This window comes from Anser cygnoides, chromosome 7, assembly GCF_040182565.1.
Source record: "Anser cygnoides isolate HZ-2024a breed goose chromosome 7, Taihu_goose_T2T_genome, whole genome shotgun sequence".
Classification (NCBI taxonomy): domain Eukaryota; kingdom Metazoa; phylum Chordata; class Aves; order Anseriformes; family Anatidae; genus Anser; species Anser cygnoides.
Window position 1 is genome coordinate 34298367 of NC_089879.1, and position 23013 is coordinate 34321379.

At 42.1% G+C, this 23013-nt stretch overlaps 1 long non-coding RNA gene across 9 annotated transcripts in view; it reads right to left on the reverse strand.

The window, feature by feature from the left end:
* Positions 1–2486: 2486 nt before the first annotated feature.
* Positions 2487–23013, reverse strand: part of LOC106032688 (uncharacterized) — a 442177-nt gene continuing 421650 nt past the window's right edge. For 7 of the 9 annotated variants that reach the window (XR_010832750.1, XR_010832748.1, XR_010832751.1 and 4 more), the window contains 5 exons: positions 19879–20005; positions 14662–14771; positions 14360–14489; positions 12866–13044; positions 4946–12150 (listed from right to left, as the gene is read on the reverse strand). This is a non-coding gene — a long non-coding RNA (uncharacterized lncRNA). Of the gene's footprint in view, positions 3374–4945; positions 12151–12865; positions 13045–14359; positions 14490–14661; positions 14772–19878; positions 20006–23013 lie in introns of those variants that run through there. The other 2 variants (XR_010832749.1, XR_010832752.1) reach the window with 2 other exon arrangements.

The following is a 23013-nucleotide window of genomic DNA, read 5'->3' on the forward strand; positions in this document are numbered from 1 at the left end:
CAGTCTTAGCTAGTGACTTCATGACGGGTTCTGGCAAAGCCTTTTGCTTGAGATAGGATACGAATTGAAACAATCGGGTAAAGAAAAACATTGAGTCAGAATTCAATAGAAGTGCAAATTTGAAAGTCTCCCCCCACCAGATGTATTTTAATGAATGCATAGTTACAGGGTGACTATGTTATCTCACTTTTCTTGTGTCATTAACTGAGAAGAGAGTTTTAAAAAAGTGTCCCCACAGAAATCTTATTCATATGTTTTATTATATGCTCCAGCACGGGCACCACTTTAGTTTAATGGCGTGTTGGATGATGGTACAAATTTATAGCCAAAGGTTTACATCACAGACAGCTGGAATGAATAACAATAAATTAATTTAAAGTGCTACAAAAGTGCTCCCCATAGTATGCAGTGCTTATGTGCTCAAGGCTAATAATTTATAAATGCACGTCTTTTATAATCCTGATCTAAAGTCCTGAAAGCAGCTAGTTAAAAAGCAGTCACATGACATAAATTATTTTTATTAATATTTCAAATGCATGGTTAGGGTGGGCACCATGGTCATTAGCATTAGATAGCTTTCATTTATGACCAAGTGCAATGAAGCAATAGCCAGGGATGAGGGGACCAGCTAAGCAATGGCACAACAACCGTTGTGAGATGGAGGAATGCTGCTTCTTCCCCATGAACTTTATATGCTAGTAGTCATCATGGCTATGGCTATACGCTACGTTCTTGACTGTGTTTAGCACGTTAGATACGTATATGAAGAGTAAGGCTATGAGTGACTGGGTACAGTCAGAAGCCGTAGTGCTTCTCCTTGTGGTTTTTCTCCTGTCCTCAGACACCGAACACCAGCAATGGGGAATGCAGTAAGAACGCTGCTCAAAGGTTGCTTCTGTGACTTTCCTCATTACAACAGCAGGGCTAATTTGAACACTGAGCTAAAATCCATGCACATTCTTGCTTGGATAAGATAAATTATTTTAAAGCTTTTGACTTGCTTTGAGAGGACACCGCCATTTTTGGATCTATGACGGGATTAGAGAGGAGTCACGCCACCAGGCAAACAAATATTTGCAGAAAAGCTTTGTGGAGAATAAGGATGAGGCAGGCCATAAGCTTCCATCTTGTGTGTGGAGAATTTGCTTTTTTTTGGCCAGCATTACCCAACATTTAACTGCAGTCTTCTCTAGTGAAAGAGTATATTTACTCTTACTGGTGAGGGCAAGAGAGCAACCAGCTCAAATAACCTGCATAACATCGCATCTTTTTCCTCAATGCACTTCTCAGGAATACCTCACCATTGGGATATCACTTGTCTTAATACTACCGTTATTTTCTCCAAGCAAATCTGGCTGCTTCTTACTTTCCTTGGTGAAAACCATTTACTTCTTAAATGCAGAGTCATTAAGCTGAGGTTATAGAAGGAGTCTTTCACATTGGAAGAAGGATCATGAATAATTCCTGTGTCTCTCACCCTGGGCCATTGCCATACATTAGACTACATATTTGAATCTTGGCAGATGATTGAAAAATATGCACCACAAGCAACCTCATTCACTTCAGTGGTTCTTCTAGCAAAGTAAGCAAAGCGATACAGAAAATGGGCAGGAGTATCATAATCTGGTCCCTCCACTCCCACTATAAAGGAAAAAAAAATAAAAAAAAACTTTCTGCTTTACTCACAAAGCGGAATTCCAAGCAACCATTTACTATTAATTTTTTAATATCATAAACCTCTGTGCAAACTCATGACCTCTCTCCTCTTCCTTTCTAGCTTTCTTTGAAAGTACTTTGTAATGTAATGCATTTTCCAGAGGTCAATGGGAGAATATTTGCATTTTGATAAATTTCAAATTTTTGCCTCTAGCATGCTCCTCAAATGCACTGTGCTAATCAGAAGCAAATAATGATCTCCTAGGTGCTTTAAGTGGGTGACTAGGCATATAAAGGCATCACAAAACGCAAAAATTAGTGAGAGAGCAATACATGGTAGAAATAAATAAGAAATACTCTGACCATGCTGGAAAAAGTGTTTTGGATTTGTAAGCTGAAAGTTCTGCCTGGGCTAAGCAGCTAAGGCGTTTCTGTGCACCGCTGAAGGGATAAGGGCATTCGGGGGACTCCTGCCTGAGCTGACTGCACTGATGGAGGGCTGGCTTCTCTATACACAGCACCCAAATGTCAATATACTTAGATGATGCATAAGCATTTCTGACAGCTTTTCATACCATCAGGAATACCTCATCTTCTGAACAACCCAAATCCTAGATTAGGCAGGATCTAAAAAAATAGGGCAGTCCCAAAAGCGTGGGTTTAGCTGCATGGAGGTCTTATTTTTAGCACTAGCGATAGGTTTATACTCAAGCATGTCTGCCCCAATGGGGATGGGGTGTATGGGAGAGGGAAAAGATTGGAGCTGAGCAGATTATTTATTTATTTTTTCTCTCTCTCCTCCTTTTTTCTTTCTTTTTTTTTTTTCCAGCTCAAGTATCTCTGGCAGACAGAGGTTTAAAGAAACATGAGCACTCCTTCACTAACCACGGCATCAGAGGAAAAACTCCTGATAAGCAGATGTTGCTTAGGCAGCGCTCAGCTAGGCAGTGCGCGCATATGAGCGAAAGAGATGGAGATACAGGCAGACACTGCAGTGAGTGTGTGTGGCTGCAAGCAGTGGGAAATGTTTGTGTGTGTACATTTGTGTGTATGAGAAAACACATGAGCAAAACTGAGCTGCTCCAGTGAGCATTTTGTGTGTGTCTTTAAGAGAAGGCAAAGTGAAACAGCCAAGGGAGAGAGTCTGAAAAGAAGAGGAAGGAATGATCAGGTAATGGCATGGCTGGAATAACAGCAGTGCAAGGTAAGAGATCTAGGCATCAGGGAAATCATTTAAAGCCATATTGATTTGCTTCAGAGGTCAGAAAAAGCAGATGCACTCGCTACTGTGGAAAGGCTCTGACAGCAGCCACAGCCTCTTGTTTTCCTGTTCCTTTTTTTTTTTTTTTCTTTTCTTTCTTTTTACTGATGTGGAGTCACTGAAAAACTGTGATGCAAAACCAACACAGGCCGTCCCCTTGCCACCTCCACCTCTCCCCCCGACCAGGAACCACAATCTCCGCGTGCCTGCAGAAGGGATGCGCGCCCAGCGAGGAAGCAGGCGAGCCCTCAGGCAGCAGGGAGAGCGTGAGAGGGAAGGAGGGAGGGGAAGGGATCAATGGCTGAACAGCAGCTCTGGCCGTTTCCCGTAGCTCTGATGCCGTGATGAGCTGCAGAGCATTTGGAGCCAGCTGCTGCAGGAAAGGCACACATCTGGTCCATCCATCCATCCATCCACCAGCATCCCTGGGTTGGGAAAGGCTTCCGCAGCACCAGTCTGCAATGGTGTAAAGCAAAGTTACAAAGGGAAGGCAGATCAAACACTCTGTATTCCTCCTTGCATCTAGAATATTGAAGGGAAATGGGACATGACATAAGAAAATGCAGAGTTTCATCATTGTGCAGGAAATTCTACATTTTGGAGAAAAAAGAGGGGTGTTTGTTTACATGTAAATACTGTCAGGTTTTTCTTTCAGTGGCTGCAGTGAAGAAATCACTGGGCCTTGCTCTTTAGAGTTGTGCATCTACATTAATCCAGCTGGTCCTTCATATATTTGTGCAGTGATACAACTGTAGAATTAATACAGAGACACTGTAGCAGAGATGTTCAAAACACCGCTTTTCCAGAAAAAGCAAGTACGTGTGAGGACCTGGCCCTGGTGGCTTGTCCTGAGACCCAGAGAAAGCTGCTCCCGAGGCCACATTTTGGAATATCCCTCAGATTCAGACTTTTCCCACTCAATCATCTTATTCACTGCCAATGGCAGTTTCAGAGTCACAGAGATCTTTGCCAAATTCAAGTCAAACTTCTTGAACAGTTATAGCGATATAGTTTGATATGTTCTAAGATGTAAATTTTTTCACTTTGCATATAAAAATGAGCTAGACTTCACAACAGCTGGGGTAAGGAGCACTCAGAAATATTTCTCTAAGAGTGGAACTGGTGCATTCCTTATTTAATCTGAAACCATTTTTTTTTCCTCCTTGAAAAAAACACTAGGTGCATTACTGAATGAAAAAAATCAATAACTCCCCTAACTCATTCTGCCTTAGCTACTGTCCCATCCTGCCTGTTTTCACATCAAGAACCTCAAGTGTAACCACACAGGATTGCATGTGTCATTTAGGTTTTTCACTGGCTTGCTCCTTCCTGAACATCTGCTGAGCACTGTCTGATTTGTATGAATTATGAGTTAGGCTTATAACAGGTCATAAAATTTCCATCAGAAGAGTTTTCCTAAAGAAAATAGTTTGCAAGTATATGGAATTCTTTGTAAAAATATAAAATTCCATTTTTCATAGAAAATGGGAATTCTGTTCAAAATGTAATATACACTTTCACTGAAGATGTGTAAAAACATATATATATATATATATATTGCAAACAGGAAAAAAAAAAAGCTCCATCATGTTTTCAGTGATAAAATAATCTAACAATGTCCTAACCAGCACTATTTTTTATTTTTTTAAAATATATATATATATTTGTTAGAGTGATGAGTGTAAATCCAGAGTAACTCCCTTGGCCTCAGTGAAGTTACTTCATTTATGCTGTTGTAAATAAGATTGAAATCTCAGTCTGTGTCTGGTTCTTGTGATGACTATCTTAGCCTTGTAGGTACATTAAAAAAATAAAAATAAAAAAAAAAAAACACATGAGATTTGACGGATTTTGGGTCAGGGGTATTGTGAAGAGTCTTAACTCCCTGTGGATTTGGTTCCAGTACAGCTGGTCAGAAGCCATTGAAATGTGGGAATTTATTATTAAAAGTAAGAACATAAATACAGTTAAGTACTTAAAAATAATTTACAACTATATTTTTATCAGCTGTAATTTCAAAATCAGTGTCACACAGAACACAGGCTCAGTTTTAAAGGGTAGGTCCATTTCTTCTAGTATACTAGACGTATCCTAAAATATCTTTAGATCTGTGGACAGGTGACTTGAACACCAATGCTGAAAATGGACTTTAAAAATCTTCAGATATATTTGTAGGCTTCAGACATATTTTCTCTTTCCCATTTAAAAAACAATAACCTTTGCTTTAAATAAAGGAACAAAATATCGCCACAAGATAGGGCGAACATCTGGCCTTCAGAAAGCTGGGAGCCATTCCCACTGAAGCCAAGGCAGGGCACAGAGTCTTTTTGTTCACAAAGTACTTCAGTATTTGAGTTATGAGTTAATGGTAGTTCCACTGCATGAATTCAAGTAGAGAAATTAGGCATCTAAATGCAAACACTGCTTTCTATTTTAAACCCAGCTGGTTTGCAGGCCAGAGCATTTTATCTACAACTATCAGTTGAAGCCATCGTGGCTGTTGCACTGCTTTGGGTTGGCAGGTACTGACTTGAGCAGGAACTCCCGTGATCAGCTTTTAATGTATTTCCACACCCCCCCCCCCCCCTTCCCCATAGCAGTGCCAAACTTTTAACACTGATAAATAACTAATTGTGAGTGATTCTGGTTTTGACGTCAAATAAAGTGAAGAACGCAGTAAGAGTGCAAATTTGTCCTCAGTCTCAACTCCCTAACTTCAGTGGTATTACACTACAAATAGCTGTAGAGTAGGATTTCTTATATAAGCAATAACACAGTTTGTGTTAAATAAGAAAGTACCTTAAATGATGCCTTGGGCTAAGTAGCTCGTTTAATCCCAAAATTCTGTTGCAGTACAACCTCTTCCACACTGGTCTAGGGGAGTTATGAGGCATGTTACGTACTCAAACTTTTCCAAAGAATTTAAATGATTTCTTCTTTGGTTTTAGACCAAAACAGTATTTTTAGTAAACATTTATTGGCTAGTTTTCAACACCCTCCCCCCCCCAAAAAAAAAAAAAAACACCACCATCATCACCCCCCCAAACCAAACAGACACTTATTACAGAAAATGTCAACTCTGCTCCTGTTCCGTAAACACCTACAATAACCTGGCCCCCCATCTTAAATCATTTTGACCATAGCTCTGTTCTTTCTACACATTCTAAAATCATATAAGAGAAAATAAATATTGAGATAACTACGCTGAAATAGCCTCCCATCCTCCAGATTTAAGAAAAATGTCTACTGTGATTTTTTTTCCCCACATAATTGAAACATACAGTGGTAGTTATTTATAAAAAAAATAAAAAATAAAAAAAATGTTTACAGGCAAAAAGGATTCTATCAAATAATTTTCAGTCGCCTTTGAAAAGCAGCACTGCTGTGAAGCATACAAACAAACAAACAAGATTTTACTTCATCCTAAGAGCCCAAAACCCAGCTGTGCCCATTTGAGCCTTGCCTTAGAGCACTGTTCTGGTTTTGCCCCTCTTACAAGCGACTGCTGCCTTGGTTAGTGATAGCTCCTTTTTCTGAAGGCAGCAGCTCTCAGGTGAGCAGAGCCAGAGACACGAGGGCCTTCGCTAACACAATGCTTCTGGTGAGCCCCTTCATCCTCTAGGGACTCCTGGACACCCCGTGCAATCAGGCCGGTGCTACTTGGCTACCTCATCCTCTCTTCCCCGCCCTGTTTCCACCTACCTACTGGGGCCTCTCTCCCCTCTCCCTTTCAATCCAGCCTTCCAGCTCAGCCCTGAAGCCTGGAGACACAGCTCGCACTGACAGCTGTGCATGCAGAGCTGATTTATTTGGCTGGCGTGGCACTGCGCCAGGGAAGAGGCCGTCTGAATGGTGAAGCTGTTAAGAAACTAATTGCGTGATGAACTGCAGTTACAGTGGAGCCTTTACTGTTTGCTTCATCTAATCACATTTGCTACCAAGGATTTTTCTTGTTTGCCCCTTTTCTGTTGTTTGAATTGGAAGAATACCAGGTTTACAGCAGGGATGAGCTTGGCTGATTGGCTCCAAAGCCTTTATCATTAGCTTGTAGGTCCCTTCATTTGTTAAAAGGCTCAAATAGTGTTGCTGCTGTGTTTCCTTATTTTCTCATCTTGGACTGGGAAGCTTTGAACTTGCCAAGATCTCAGTTCAGAGCTCTGTGTTTGTTCTGCTCATGTTGATGAAGTCACTAATCCCTAAATGAAGGGCAGGGAGCTTTTGGGGTTAGCAATTTCATCATCCTTAACAGAGAAAACAGAATCCCTGACAGCTCAGGTGAGCTAACGAGGAAATTATTTCCCATTGCCTTGTGTTCAGATCTATTTCTGAACAGGGGATCTGAGCTGAAGCCTTGGGTTGCAAAATACCAGCCTGTGGGAAGAACAAAATCAGGGGAGAAAGAACTCTGTGCCACTAGATCACCTTTAATTAGGTCACAATCAACTCCTTCGCAAGCAAAAACACCTCATCGAGCATTTACCTAACTGAAAAGCTGTTCCTACCTGGGAGAGATGTGTCAGTAAGGGACAGACCTAACGATCCGCTGCCTGACCACAGCTTCGATGGGGCCTGTGCCACCCACTTCTGTCTGGTCACAAATGCTTTGCAGCAGCACCAGAAACGTGGCCTGAGATATTTTGCCACCGTGCTTGTACTGCAGAGTTGACGCTGTTTGCGTGCAGTTGGTGATAACATTTTTTATTTTTGCAAGGACTATGTTGATTTTGCTTATAGATATTGGGTTCAAGTCAACATTGACTCATTCTAAACTTGACAAGCTTCGGGCCAAAACTTATAGTTTCTCCTGATTTCAGTGCAAAACTTGCTCCGTGGTCACTGCCTGCCTCTTAGAAAATGTGCAGTGAGCCCATTCCACTCACTGGTACAGGGGAGCGGTTGCAAATTGCATTATGGATGTTTTGTAGAGCTTTCTACAGAAGCCATTTTAGAAGTCAGCCTTAGTTACCTGAAAGTTACATAAATAACAGTTACAAGCATGTTCCAAACTTGCCTGCATCATTCAGAATCAGATTCTTAGCTGGTTTCACTCCACCTTTTCCTTTGAGTTACACTGAATCGGGCTGGTCTTTATACCCTGCTCCTTTCCTTTTGAAGCCCACTGACTTTGCTGAGCAGTGAACCAGAGCTGCTAAACTTCAGTTGCTGGGGTTATCTTCTGCCTCCTCATTGACCCACTCAGCAAAGGCATATTGTACACGAAGGCAGAGTACTTATGGCAGCATACCTGCGGGGCAGGAGTTGCATGCTGTCAGAAGCCAAGGGCTTCAAATGGAGCCTGGCCTTCCTGCTGCTGCCGGGAAGACACAGCAGCCAAAGAAGAGCAGCTGGACCTCAGCACAGAAAGTCACTCTGACAATTTTGCTGCATCCTCCCGAAGAACTCAAATCAAAACATTTGTCAGCTAAAATCTCATTAACGGTTCCCCGCCCTCCCCTTTTATTTTTTCCTCCCTGCACAGATAGAATAACTCTTAAAACTAGATAGACTGCAACTTTCTCAGTCTCCTGAGGTAGCCACTAGTAAGAGCTCTGCAAGTCAAGCAATCTCAGGTTGATGCGAATGGCTATCCTGGTTCGTAGTTCATGAATTTCAGCCCAAGCTGGTAAGCCTTCCCAAACCCTAGGCAATTCCCCTTACTCTGCAGGACTGCACTCTTCTCAGCAATAAGGTACAGGATGACTCAGGCAACAGAAACATTTACAAAATGAGGTATTGTTCAGGCAATTTTCAGAGCCCGGATGTCTGAGAAGAAAAGGTTTTGGGAGCAAGGATTTCTGGGAAAAGTGGAAGAAAGGGAGCCCAATTACAGTAGGATAATGAACTGATGCTTTCCCTGATATATCAAATCATAAATTATAGTGGGGAGACAGGATTTGTTTGTCCTTGACATCGCACGTTACTGAGCCAGAACTAGTCCGTGATAGTCTGCATGCACTAGAGCTTGTGTGGCTCTCCTTGCCCCATTTGTGAGATTTTCAACTAAAAGAAAGATTACGAACCGATCAATGGCGAAAAAAATACAAAAAAGTCAGGTCAGGAAGGAAACCTATATGCTGCCTGGTGGGATCATGGTAATAGCAGATAAGCTTTGTGGAAGATGAGAACAGTCAGAACATCGTAGTAACTGCAGGAATGAGCTGGTGGCCATGTCCTTTCACTGATTTAAAGGTCTGATTTGAAGAAATCAGATCAATATATTATATTTAGTCTACACAGTAACAACAGTACAAAATTAATGGACATAGAGAAACCAATTTTCTGTCACCGATTGGTTGTGTATTGCCCTCCAAGCCCTTGCATAGCGACCTGGACTCGCTCCTTACCTGTCACACTCCCCCAAAAGTTTAGCAACACTTATCTGTGTGTGTGTGCACGTGCTTGGGCAGGGGGTTACTGTCTAGCCTCCTTTCTCTGGGTCCTCCTTAAAGGCAGTTAGCAGCTAACCCCTTTAACACCAGACACCAAATTCAGTCATGGAATAACTTTCCTGCAATCAGTGCAATTAACAGGAATGTTTTGACCCCAGCTTCACCTTCTCTGAAATGCGGTTCCTGGTACAAAGTGTTGCACTACATTTGAGAGTGACATGTTATGCGTAACTGGAGGTCAGGATCATCACATGAAGACAGACGAACCCCAAAATAATTGGGAAGTCTTGTATCAGATATTGGTTCAAGACAGAATAAAGACAGAAATAATTTGTACTTTCAGATCTTATTTCTACTTTCTCATTATACAAAACCAATGCAGTGCACCACAGCCCTAACCCAAACATGCCATTACCTAACAACATACAAAAGGACAGCCAAAGTGGGGGCACACTGACCAGTGCTGTATGGAAACGTGGATCAATACTTGAATAGAGAGAAACGCTTCTCCTCACTGTCATAACCGAAGTTAAAACTTTTTGTTTCATACATATTTTTCTTATGGAAGAGGATTCTCTTTCTTTTATTCAGGAAACCAAAAAAGTCTTCTGCCTAGGCTTGCAATGCTTCTCTGTAGATACGGACCATCTATCTTATTGCTGGCAGACTAGAAATCTTAACCATGAAGGAAAGGGCTGGAAGCTCACCAGACCTACAGTGCTTGTGCGCTGAGTTGATGTCAAGATGACAAAGTATCTTTTGAGATAACATTATTCAATTTTTGCTCCAAGTATTTCTGGTGTATTCCTTTAAACTAAAGAGTGGCACAGGACTCCATAGAGATGGGAGCTTTGCCTGAAAATTTTAAGTGTTTGACTGTGAAATAAATTGTGCTTCTTTGCTTAGCAGTACAGCCATTTCCTTCTTTCTTTACTTGTTTTCCCCCATATAAAATCTTGTCTTCCAGTCCCACTTGCACAATTGTCCCTCCTCTCGTGATGACTTTCAAATGATCCCTCCCGCTCTGTGTCACGCTACCCTCTCCTTTCATGACGTACGTACAATGACATCTCTTCTCCGTCATATACAGCCTAATCCTTCTCCTTGAACATCATTTGCACAGTAATCCTTTTCCTTTTGTGACAGAAGCACAAGACTCCCTTTCCTCCGCTGCCATTTGCAGAACAACCCCTTACTTCTTGTGGCCCAGAGAGTAACTCTTCACCTTCTGTGCCTAACACAAAATGATCACACTTAAGCTTTCCTTTGATATTTTCCATCAAGCGCACCTTTATGCTAATTCTACAAGAACAGACTGCTGTCCTCTCATTCCTGGGTTATCCAAATATTAACCTGCTCCTGGTAAGTGAGCAATGTGAAATACCATGGAAAGGTATACAGCCAAAACTAACTTGTTTTGAAAAATTTCAAGAAACAATCCCCACTTTCTCACACGTTTAGAGGAAAAGACAACAACTAGTATGCAATTATTCTAGCATTTATTTTCCTTTTCATTCCCTTCCTTTTCAAGGACACAATAAAAAAAACGGGGGTCAGGAGTAGAGAGTAGGAAAATAGAGATGAATTGTGAAACAGAACTTGAACCCAAACATCCCAAACTTGGTCCTTTAAGTAACTGTGGCTTGTGTACCTACAACATGAAAGATTTTTTTTTTTTTTTTAAACAAAAGAGGTTCAAAAACTGTTTTGGCTTAAAAGCTTTCCCCCCTTCAATTTTTAAATTAGGGTAAACTGTAAATGAGTATTTACAAACAAATCTACCAAAACAGACCAGTTACTGCAGCAAAATGAAGTGAGAAAGGAGAAGACCAGCAACCAGAACTGCAAGGTTTCATCAACTCAGCAAGTCATTTAAGCAGCTTTGCTTTAAGCTTTATCCAAAACCAAACAGATACCTGTTTAACCAGGGCTTCGCTGCCTCCTCCAGCTGGGAAAGCCTTGTCCTGAGCCTATCCCCTGGGCAGCCACAGCAAGACAAGAGGCTGACAGGGCTGGGCTTGATTACCCTGATTTGATATCCATTTTACACAGCAGTATTGCATTTGGTGATGACTTTGGCTTAAAATGATCCTGTTTACTTCTTCGACCTGCCAATTTCCAACCTAGTGCCACAGCATGCCCTCCAAACAAGGCTCAAATAATTAAATGCTAAGGTTGAGCCTTCACAGAAACCCCATGTTTAGAATCATCACTCTATGGGCTTTCTTTGCTATTGCAGTGGCATGCATTTGCCAGGCTTGGTTTGACAATGTATCCTTGGTTAGCTACACACAAATTCATTGCAACAGCAACACTAGATAATACTTCTGTGCTCCTGTATCTGTAGTACGCCTTGACATCCTGTATGGTGCATTTGAAGTGCAAGATTTACTGCATTTGCTGGCAGAGTAGCTGCAGTGTGTGGCATTAGCTCCTGGCTGGTACTAGCTGCAACGGCTGCTTGAACTGAATTCAGGGTGGAAAACCACCATGTTTTTTGAACAAAGATAGTAATTATGGTAACCATATCACTTCAGTGTTTTTCTTTCCTGTGTTTATGAACAAGTGATGTCAGCCAACAAGAGCAGCAGCTTCTTTTCTTTAAATTAATTCCTGCTTTGGAATAGTGAGACTCCAGATATGATAAGACTTCCAGCTTGGTATGTTTTCTCCTGCATCTTTTCAGTGGTGCATTACACATTCACGACAATTCTTCATCCCTACTGTCACTTTTATGGCAGTGTTTTCCTTTTCCTCCTCTTCAGTCATGTGCATGCTGATCCTCTGTGTCACAAGCAGCCTGACCCCTCCTTTATATGGGCCCCCTCCTTCCTGTGCACAGTCCTGGATTACACAGTTAAAAGAAAAAATAATTTCACCTACAAAATGTAAATCATGTAAAACAATGTAATTGTTCTTGTTGCTATTTTTATTTCCATTAACCACCAAAACCAGTCTGGATTGAATAATTAAGCAGCTCTTTGTGTCATGGGTTTCAATGCTGAACATGACCCATTAACCCCATAGGAGCAAGGTCCTTGAATTCTGAATAATTTTGAGATTAAACTGTGATGAATCAGGGCTGAGATAAGAGCCAGGCATCTTAAAAAAAAATCTGGAGCCTGTTCTTGGCACTCAGGGTTTGTTCTGTGTTGCAAGCAGTTTGTGCTCTTCCTTATTTATTTTTTTTTGTGTGTCTTCCCCCATTCAATTCAGTCCCACGGGAAATACAGAAAAACTCCACTTGGAAGAAGTGTTTGTTCTAGCTCATTCTATTATTGTCTGAATTTCTCTTTTTCTTGCCACTGAAAATGTTTGTATATAAAGAAGACCTTAGCATTATTAGGGCTCATCTATTCATAATGCTTGTTCTGTACTTGAAATTGTCCTAAATTTCACTCTCTTGTCATTTTTTCTCCCCTCAAATAGAGCCTTGTTAGCTGCAACTAGTCTTGGACATGCTTCTCTGACATGGATGCAGCTGATACAACATGGTTCAGTCAGCTCCATCAGTAGCAATATTCCTGGCACTAATACAAGCGTGCTGGCCTGTCCTTACCTAGCAAGCTGTGTGGCCAAACTGGTCTGTAAACTAAGGAAGAGCAGTGCTGTCCTTCTACATCAGCTTCCGGAAGCAAAAGACTGAATGTTTTTTACATGAAACAATGTGTTTTAAGATCTCTTCCTGAACAGGTGCTTGGGAGGCAGAATGACGGCTCTATCCAGAGTGGCACTGACCTGCAAAAATACACGACAGAGAGTTAGTACCCAGCTGCAGTCTGCCATGTATGCCTATGGGCACACACATACCACTCTCCTCATGTAAAAAATTGTAGGGTTAAAAGAGACTAGCATTTAAACTGATCTGCTACACAGAAGCAGCCATACCATTATTTTGCCCCATTGTTTTTGTATCAGCCCCAACTGCTTCTAGCTGAGTACCCTTTCCAATCAGCTCTGATTTAGGGACTCTGATTAAAGGAGAAGTTTGTCGCATCCCTTAGTGATCAATTACAAAGTTTAGTGAAATGACTGCTCGCTGTTCTCATGGCTACAAAACAGGTACCAGTCATGTCGTGCACTGACATAAACCACACGTGTAGTCAGTGACATGACTAGAGCTCTGACGTGAGTAATGGAGGTAAGAGCAAGCCCTGCTCTGGGCCTGTCGATTCAGGAAATGCAGACTTTCAGGTTCAGAGGAGGAATTGCTGCCGGGGTTGCTGTTGCTCAGAAGGGCCAACACCACCGCTTTATCCAGTGCTGCTCCAGGTTGGAAAATTTCCTCCTCACTGACTCATCTTTGCCTTCTCCATCTGAGACCACAAACTGTTTCTCAAATTTCAAGCTAATTACCTAGCCTGGCTGGAGGGCAGGTGAAAATAAATAAATAAAAAAGAAAAAAAAAAAAAAGCATTAGGTGTAACCTCCCTTTTTCTCAATACTAGCTGTGTCACATACCACAGCAATGGGCCACATCCTGAGCTGTGGGGAATCAGAACCTGAAGTACATAAATACTCTTTCTATACTTTAAGAAAATGTGCAAACTGAGAAAAGTAGGTACAGAGTTAAAAGATAATGTTCTGAGAAAAAACATTAACATATTCAGATGTCTGAAAATATATCCTCCATCTGATTAATACAGCTACGTATAATCAGGTAACAGTAATGCTGTGTTAGCTGGGAGTGTTCCCCAACACTTAGTGATCGATTGTGAGACATATTTCTGAATACAGTACATTCATTTTGAGCTTTGGTTTTATCACAAGCCTGTAATTACTTCTAGGGACAAAATACTGATCAGAGGTAACGGAAGAAAATGAACCACTGTTTTCCAGGGGACAAATAGACTTACACTTTCTTATAATACCTTCAACTGAAACCCGTTTTGAGCAAATAATAACCTAACTGTAGGACAGCATACTACTACAGCCTGATGATGGCTGCAGGAATGTGCACTAGCTAAGGAACTGGATGAGTATCTGCCAGAGAGGAACCTTTGTTTCTTTAAGAACGTTTTCCATTACTATAAGGCAAAGATAAGTCACTTACCATGCCTAACATGAAATTGGTGAGTGTGCAGGTAAAATCTTGTAGTGACACTTAGAGATATTTGCAAAATCCAGAAGCACACTTTCCTCTTTGTCTTTCTCTCTCTTTTTCAATATGTTCTTTTCTTTCCCTGAGGAAGAAACAATAACTTCATTCTGACTAATATACAGAAAGTCTCCTATGACCAGAATGGTAAACTTACAATGAGGCATTTTATTGGCCCCAGCCTCAGCCCAAATAAATCCCTTTTGTGCAGCTTGATCTTCCCTTCACAGGCCTGAAAGACCATACTTCAGCCTTACCAATTCAGCAGGAGCTGCAGTTAGTGCAGGAGAGTGAGGGGCATCCTGAAGCAAATCACTGATCCGCAAAGGAGCATCACCAGCTTTGGAAAACTGCTCTGATGCAACACCTAGACGAAAACGCAACCACAACAGAAAACAACATGACCATCTGTGAGCTACTCCTTCTCCTCATAAACATGAGCCATAAACTCTGCTGAAAATTAAAAAAACCCTCAAGCAAGCTGATAAAAAAGTCCTGGCAGGGGCTGGAAGCCACTGCATCATAGAGCTGTGCCCGCAGGAGCACCTGGGGCCTGGTGGCTCTCTGTGGCTGGTGTGGCCAGGCCAGCCCAGGCCCAGTTCGAGGCAGCTTTCCCAGGCATGGCAGAGCACGAGTGCCAAGGCAGCAGGTGTCACCCTCTGTGCCTGGTGCTGATGTGGATATCACGTCCAGGGACATGGCTTTGGCCCGTGTTTCACCACGCTGGGATGCTGTGAATGCTTCCTGGTGAGGAGGCTGCACCTTCATGTATGGAAATGCAGCACATGTTTGTGGGGCCCAGAAGCTGCTCATGAGAGCCTCTATGCCATACGCTACCTGCCACAATGACAGGTTCGCCTCGACAGTATCTGAGTGTTTCTCCAGGAATAAGTTACAGGCTGGGGAAGCACCGTGCGGGCCGTGTGTTTACAATCAGCAAACAGGGGAAGGCCGCGCGGTGTTGGAGCGGAGTTGCAGCCCAGCCAGCCTAGTGTCAAAGCATTAGAGAATGAACTGCACTACCCCCAACCTTAAGGGCTGCAGATAATGTTCAGCAATGAAGTTTTATCTGTGCTCAAGCACCTATTTTTTATGCGGCTAAAGCTATGTCACAGATGTTCCTCGCTAGAATAGATTTGCTCCGCTAATCCCGCACTAAGCTGCTGGCAGGGCTCCCCCTGCGCTGCCGGCCGGGGTGCCGAGCAGCCCCCTCTGCCCCCTCCGGCTCCCACTGCCGTGCTCTGCCAGGAGAGGGAGCCGGCAGTCTGAGATTGGGTGGCCTTTGATGTTTTCTGTTCATAAATCAGAGGGGTGCTGGGGCTGCCCCCCACGAACGTAGGCCTCCCTGTTGCTCTGGGTGGACGTTCAAGGGGCTGAGGATTTCGCGGGCAGGCCGCGTACCACAGCAGGGCCTTGGGTCTTGCTGGCTCCCAAAGCACTCTGATGCTCCAGACCGGGCTTTGAGGCCCTCACTCGCTTTTCCTGACTGCTTGCCCAGGTGAACTCCAGTGGGAGTCTGGACTTGATGAAAATGAAGTCTAAAGGTTCTGGCATGACATTATACATGTAAAACCACTGAAACGCAGCCACTGCTGGAGCAGAGAGTGGCGACCAGCGGAGGCAGAGCGAGGCAAGCAACAGCTGGGAGGCGGGAAAATTTTGTTCAAGGCTACCAGGTGGCACACAGATGTTTGACAACATTTCTTTTAACTTAGAAACACATCAGCCTTTTTCCCCCTGCGGTATATGTGTTTCATTTTGAGCAAGTAACTGGCAGCTGGAGAAAGTTATTAGAAAATGCTAAGTCTAAGTTCCAGCACTTGCAACAGCAGCAGAATTACCTGTTTCCTATTCTGCCCAAGCTTTCTTTTTCCCTTTTTAGATATTGTTGGCCTCAAGTCAAGTTTTGCTGAAGTTATGTATCAGAAGGGGAATAAGTGGAGCTCCAAGCTTGTTTAAAGAGTAGAAAGGGAGTTGAAACAAAGCTGGCAGAGATACCAATGCAATTATTATCTAGGTTCTGGATGGGATTGGGGCTGCTACTAAGAAAACAGGAAATAAGTGAGAAAACAGTCCGTAAAAACGTGAAGAACAGCCAATTCTACAAGGCTCCACTTGGTGCTCAGATGTCTGTAAGTACCGATAAAGAGCACACGTGAAGAGAAGGCACCGTATCATTATCAAAGGCCCTTTCAGTCTTATTTTCATTTCAGTTAACTTCAAGTGCTGGCGTCTGGCAAGGGAAGGAGAATAACCTCAGATCTTCGACTAACAAAATGTGACCGCTGACCATGCTGTCCTCTTTTTCTTTGAGGCTGTGGGTAGAAAACTGTGCTTCCCTTGTATTTTCTTCCAGATCTGAATGTAAGAACAGAGACATTTGGTGACAGTTTGGGAGTGAAACATTACTTGATTTCTGTTATTTGTAGGCTAGAAGAAGAGCTCCTCGGATGGTACTGAGTTCTGTTATCCAGGAGGTGCCTAGGAGCCAAGCTAGGGAAAAGATTATAACACAGCGTGAGCAACCATTGGGACCACTGGAAATTGTGAGCCACAAAGGAGGTTCCTCCATAGGAAGTGCCTTTTATTGGCTCCGTTGTGAGTCAGAAGAGTCCTGCGCTCTCCTGATGCCATCAGCCTACCTTACCCAATGCTCCCAGGGGCCGGCTTTGCCGCTAGCTTCTGGGAGGCCATCAGGGTGCAGGAGGTGTTTAGTGGCCTGTCCCCCCGTGTTTATGGGGCTGTTAACATTTCTGTCCTTGCAAAGGTCTCTTACTGATAAGGATGAGTGGTGTGGAGTTATGCATACATTGTGGTTGCAACTTCCCATCTTTGTACCAGCCAGCACATTATCATATACATAAAAACCTCAGCAGCAGCACCCCTACGGGACTATTTACATCCACTGGCATGAACTCATTGCTGCAAAGGAGCTCAAGCCAAATCCTGCAGAGACCAGTGGGAATCTCTCCAGGCTCTTGCAAAGGCTAGTCTGCACATTGGAGAAAATGTTGGGGCTTGGTCATATTTATCACCATTCAGGTAAAAAAAGGTTGTCAGTTAGCACCTTTCCTAACACAACACATATTTTCTAAAGCTGAAGGAAGGTGAGCTTTTTTACCTCCTTTTATTTTTCAACCAGTTATTCTGATTTACTTCTGAAATTGCACAGCAAACTAAATGGATGTTCACGGAGTAGCCAGGGATCAATCATTACATTTTCATGTGTAAACTGATCCTAAGGTATCTATCAATCTGTTGTAGTCCTATCTGCGGAAGATATGCCTGATTTCAGAAAACTGAGAACATATAAAGGAAGCTAAGGCAGGGCAACATTCACTTTCCTTGGCTTGCTCTCTAGAAGACAGTTGATGAGTGAGTTTATTATCCGTGGGAAGCATGAACTAGCCAATACACCCTTTTCAAGGTTTGCAGATGCCTTAATGTAACTTGCTCATTTAATTTGGATCTATATACCTCATGAGAAGGGCAGAAGATTTTCATTTTCAAGGCCTTATTTAGCCATAAAAAGTGTATCACGTTAGCTAAGAGCAGGTCTATGAATTTCATTTTATTTGGTGACAGGAGAAATAGGCATATATATATCACCCTTTCAGTAACCGCTATTAAAAGGTGCATGTTTCATGAAGAAACGGTGTATTCCATGTCATAACATCTTTAGTGAAATAAAATTCAAGGTTGTTTGTAGTATTTGTGCATGAAAAGTATCAGTTTGCTCATAGTCACATGTTAAGAGTATGAGGCAAAATTATAAGCCCCTTTTTGTGACTGGAACCAGCCATACCTGGAAAATTAGGATGAATTTTGTTCAAATGCTGGCTCCAACAAAGTCAGTAGGAGTTTTTCTACGGCCTCAATGGAGCCAAAATTTCTCCTAGATTTTGTACTCTTTTAGATGTTTTACAATTTAGTCACCAAGGTCATTAAAATGCTATAATCCCTGGTGTGATCCATGATGGGGGTAAAAGCACTTATAAAGGGATTGCTTTCTAAACTGGTGTAATTATGGTAGCAATTCCCAAAGCAGAACTATTGCAAATGCATTTCCAGTTCCAGTTTCTCAATCTTTTGTCAGTGTTCATTACAGCAGTGATATGCTTGTGTCTAAATCTTGTTGATGTCCTTCCAGAGGGCACTAAAAACCCTAAAGTAAGTAAAGAAAAATTCAGTTGGTGATTCTGACTGGCTGCTGAACTGCTGCCTCTTGAGCCCTGTCCCTCAGCTCATAATCTATAATGTTTGCTCATAAATTACAAAGACTGCTCCCTCTTTGTTTATATTCATCCACTTACAGTTTGTCTAACTGAAAGGGAATTAGGAAAAAACAAAAGCAGCCCTGCCCTCACCTAGCCATGGATGATACTGGGCTAACAAGCCCACAAGAGCTGTCAGCACTTGCCATAGTCCCTGGGAAGTGCGGTGCCTGGACAAAGCTGCCCTGTGGTGGGGTGGGTTTGGTGGGGCTCTGGGGACAGTGTACGGGGCTGGCACCAAATCTCAGGCCGGATAGGATGCCTCTCCCGGTGCTGCATGCCATGGGGTCCTGAAAGCCTCTTAAGGGACTAATGAAGCCTACTGAGAGCTGACCTCTCCTTTTCCAGTTGTTAAGAAGGGGATGTAAAGGCACATCTCTGAATTAGGGTGCAAAAGATTCAACCTGAAACAATCACCAAAGTCTCACACAGGGTGAGAAGAGAGCTTGACTGTTTCCCGAGGGTGATCCTCTCAACATCGATGAAAAACGGCTAGAGGTAAATACAATTAAATGCTCTCTTAAAAAATCTAGATTATAAGTGAAAAACCTGACCATAGGGCCCACTTGTTTTTAACCTCGCAGCAGCACTGTGACAGGGATTCCCCGTCCTGCAGCTGTGAGCAGCTTTCTTCACAATTGCAAGTGACTGTAACGTGGGCGGGTGATTTTAGAGTGACAGCTACACAGCTGGGGGGACAACGTGGCACAATGGCCCTTTGTCCTCCACAGAGGACGGACCACCAGGAAGGGGGAGGCTGTCCCCAGGGTCCAGCAGGGAAGCTCTTCTTCCATCTTCTCTGGAGACATCCAGCATCTGCTTTTCTCTCTGGTCCTTAAAGCCACCTCCTTTCCACTCTTTAACTAGCCTCTGATGTTATCTGGGCGAAAAAGTGCTGTTCTTTCGGCAAGGAAACCGTAAAACAGCCCAGTGTATTTATTCTCTTCCTTCAAGTGTGTCAGTCCTTTGACTAATGATGACAAGATTTCTGTTCTTGTTGAGTTGCTAGCTTCTTCACAAGTGCTACTAATAAATACTTCAGTTTGGAAGCTAATTTCTTACAACTGTCTGGCAAATTGCACTGACACAGTCAACTCATTTCTCATACGCCTTTATCAGATAGCTACCAGATTAAAGACTAAATGAGCAACACCTACTTCGATTAGATACCAGATTAAAGAGCAAATGAACAATACTTACTTGGATTTGAAATGGTCACTGGGTTCACTGTGATTTTCTGTCTCCTCATTAGCCCCCGGAACTATCCAGTCACCAGCATAATGTGTTGTTAAAAGGCTCTGGCTTGTCTCCAAAGCGAGAAGAAAACCTGCAAATAATAACATGTCATTTAAATGCATCTCTGAAAGCCTGAAGGTGCCTCAAATAGATTACCACTTTGGACTTTCAGAAACCATGCAGTCCAGTGTTTCTTACTGATGTTCCCAAAGAATTACAAGCATCCAACATTTACATCTCATGACTCAATAACCTCTTTTGTAGTAAATAAGCCCAGGAAATTCTAGTTTTCTATCAGAGAATTTTTCTGATTTTTAGTACATCAAGTGTAAGTAGTACACAACCAAATCCACATTTACAGCTTTTTGAAAGCCCACAGCTAAAGAGAGTTGGTGAGTGGGTGTAGTACTGTGCTGGGATTCAAAGCAACGTCACCTTGCTAACATATATATTACCATATAATCACAGCTAACAATAACTTGTCTGTGACAGACCCATTTCTTCCACAGCTGGTGGGCTCTTTTTTTTTTTTTTTTCCCCTTTTTACCTTGTGATCTTTTGGCTAGTACTGCCAAGAAGCCACCACATGTTGCAGGCTCTTGGTGAATGTGGCAGGCAGTAGCAGAACCATCTGAAGGTTACAAGATTTAGCATGAATAGTTTTGTGATTTGATCCTTCAAATAATAATTTTAAAATCTGTAGTAATGTAAGTTATCAGCATTATTCTCCAGCCTATGTTCCTCCTTACACTGAAAGTAGTTGTTCTTTATGGCCTAAAACAGAATGCAATCATCATCAATAACATTCTCCAACACTTGATTAACCCAAGTGCTTGGATGAAGACTAATCACCCAAATCTTTACTTTGTGAAAATGAGGAAGAAGGCATACCTCACTGTCTCCTCACTTCAGAAGCTAAGCTCATACCATAAAGATTTTGCAAAGAAGCCTCCACCTTACAAAGACTTAAAAAAGAGCTAAAGTTGTGGCCCCACGGAAGTATAGAACGCAGTGCTGAGGCCCTGACATGGATCAGGTCCACAACATAGGTTTAGCAACTCGTGACACCCATGTGGGTGATTAATTCACAAGTCAGGCATATGCATAAGACTTGACAGACCAGAGGGCTGCTGTATGTTTTAATGGTATAAAATGGCCCAAATCTCACAACTGGTAGCCTTAGTTGCTATAACAGTAATTTTACTAAAATTAGTGCTTGATACATTAAATAACTTATTGATGATAAATAATCTGATCAGTTCTATGAGGAGGAAAGAAAATTTAATAGGACATATAATCTACTGGGACAGCAAGAACTCTGTCATTACTCAGTGCACGGGAAACAAGGAAGCAAGAAAATATAGTACTCTGAGCATATTCTAAAAGGATCATTGTGCAGAAAAAAATCTCTCAACACAAAAATCAAAAGGTTCATAACAGGGAGAGGCAGTGCCTGCTCTGCAGTGACAGCTTCATGTTTATTTATTCTAGGAAAAATAAGAAGGAGATACTGAAGTAAAGACAAGATAATTTTATTCCCAGATCAAATAAAGGAACACAGAGTGTGTTCTCATCAAAGTGATTACTTTAGGGGGAACTAATACAATGAACGTTATTAAATGAAACAACTTCTTTATAGGGCATCTCACATTAAAGATTTTAGTGTAAGTAATATTTCTGTCAGGCAAAGTGATTCAAGACAAAACATCCTGTAGAAGATACAAAAAAGACCTTCAAGAAGCCTCAAATTAACAAGATGTGCATATGAACCTTTGTGAGAGCTCATATAGGATGGCACTTTCTCAGAGAGTGCATGAATTTATGCATCTTTATAAAGGTACTCCTTAGTAATCACATACTTGTAAAAAATGTATTCTATTTACTATGCTTCCTTTGCAGAAAATTATCCCTTTGCCTAACAGGCCTAAGAAACAAGGGTCTCAGGAGCAAAAATGATGACTGTCCTTTTACTAGTTGTTTGAAATCTTTTATTTTAAATTAGCTACTAGATGTTGCTAGATGTAGAGCTAAAATAAAAGGCTGCTCAGCAGAGACAACTAGGACAAATCCTCAGCTCTCTGGGAGCTGTCTTCTTTGCAAACAGGAAGGACATGCGTGTCTTTCCCTCTATCGTGCTGGAAGCCTTAAGAGCAAAACTCATGCCATGCCAAGCGATATGTGCAGCCCATGAGATAAACTTGTGCAGATGCCTTGCTGAGCACATATACACACCTTAGCACTGGCAATAAGAGCTAAGCAATGTGGACCTGCAGTATTTTTTGTGTTCTGAAATGGACTTCTGTATATCAGCATACTTGAAGACCTACAGCTACATTTTATTATTCTAGAATCTGAGAGGTCTCAGGGGGTAATTATTTATAAAATGACTAAAACATCTTGCCTCGAGTGCTGAGCTCTGGAAAGCCATGTCTTCTCTCAGGGTCACAGGAGTTAGAGATGAAAAAGCCTGACTGCATCATCTTGTATTGTTCCCTCCAGTGCCTTTGCCAGTAATTTATCAAATCTGTATTTATCTTAGCATTTCTATATGGCTCCCATTGCACCACTTTGCAATATTCAATTCCTTTATTCTCACCAGGGCCCTATCTGGTATGTTCTGCATCATGTGTGATGCAGTCCTGAAGAGAAAGTTCGTAGCAACAGAAAATGATAAAGTACAGTCCCTTTTCCTTACTTGCTACCCCACTATCTAAATTGTCGTCTCATTCTCATCTGATGGGGTTTCTGTCTCTCCCATGGGAGAGATGAAATTAGTGAGAACGTAGGTGGGGACTGAGCTTGTTCTTGGGCATAAAGAGCTCAGAATTATCCTGTGCTTTCCGCTACTTTCTTCCAAAATATTCAGGTCTTTGCAGGAAGTACAGAATTTCCAGAATATCTCATGGCAAGTATTTGGTCAAGTTCTATGGCTTTTACTATTCAGGAGGCTTGGCTGCAAAACAAATGTGCATTTTTTGGGGGCTGGGATATTCTTTTGTTTTCTTCAAGTAAGGCCTGTGTGCCTATTAGCTTTTAACACTAATTTTTGATTTTCTTTAATTCCTTTAATTTTTCAATAAAAATCCATTAAAAAAAGAA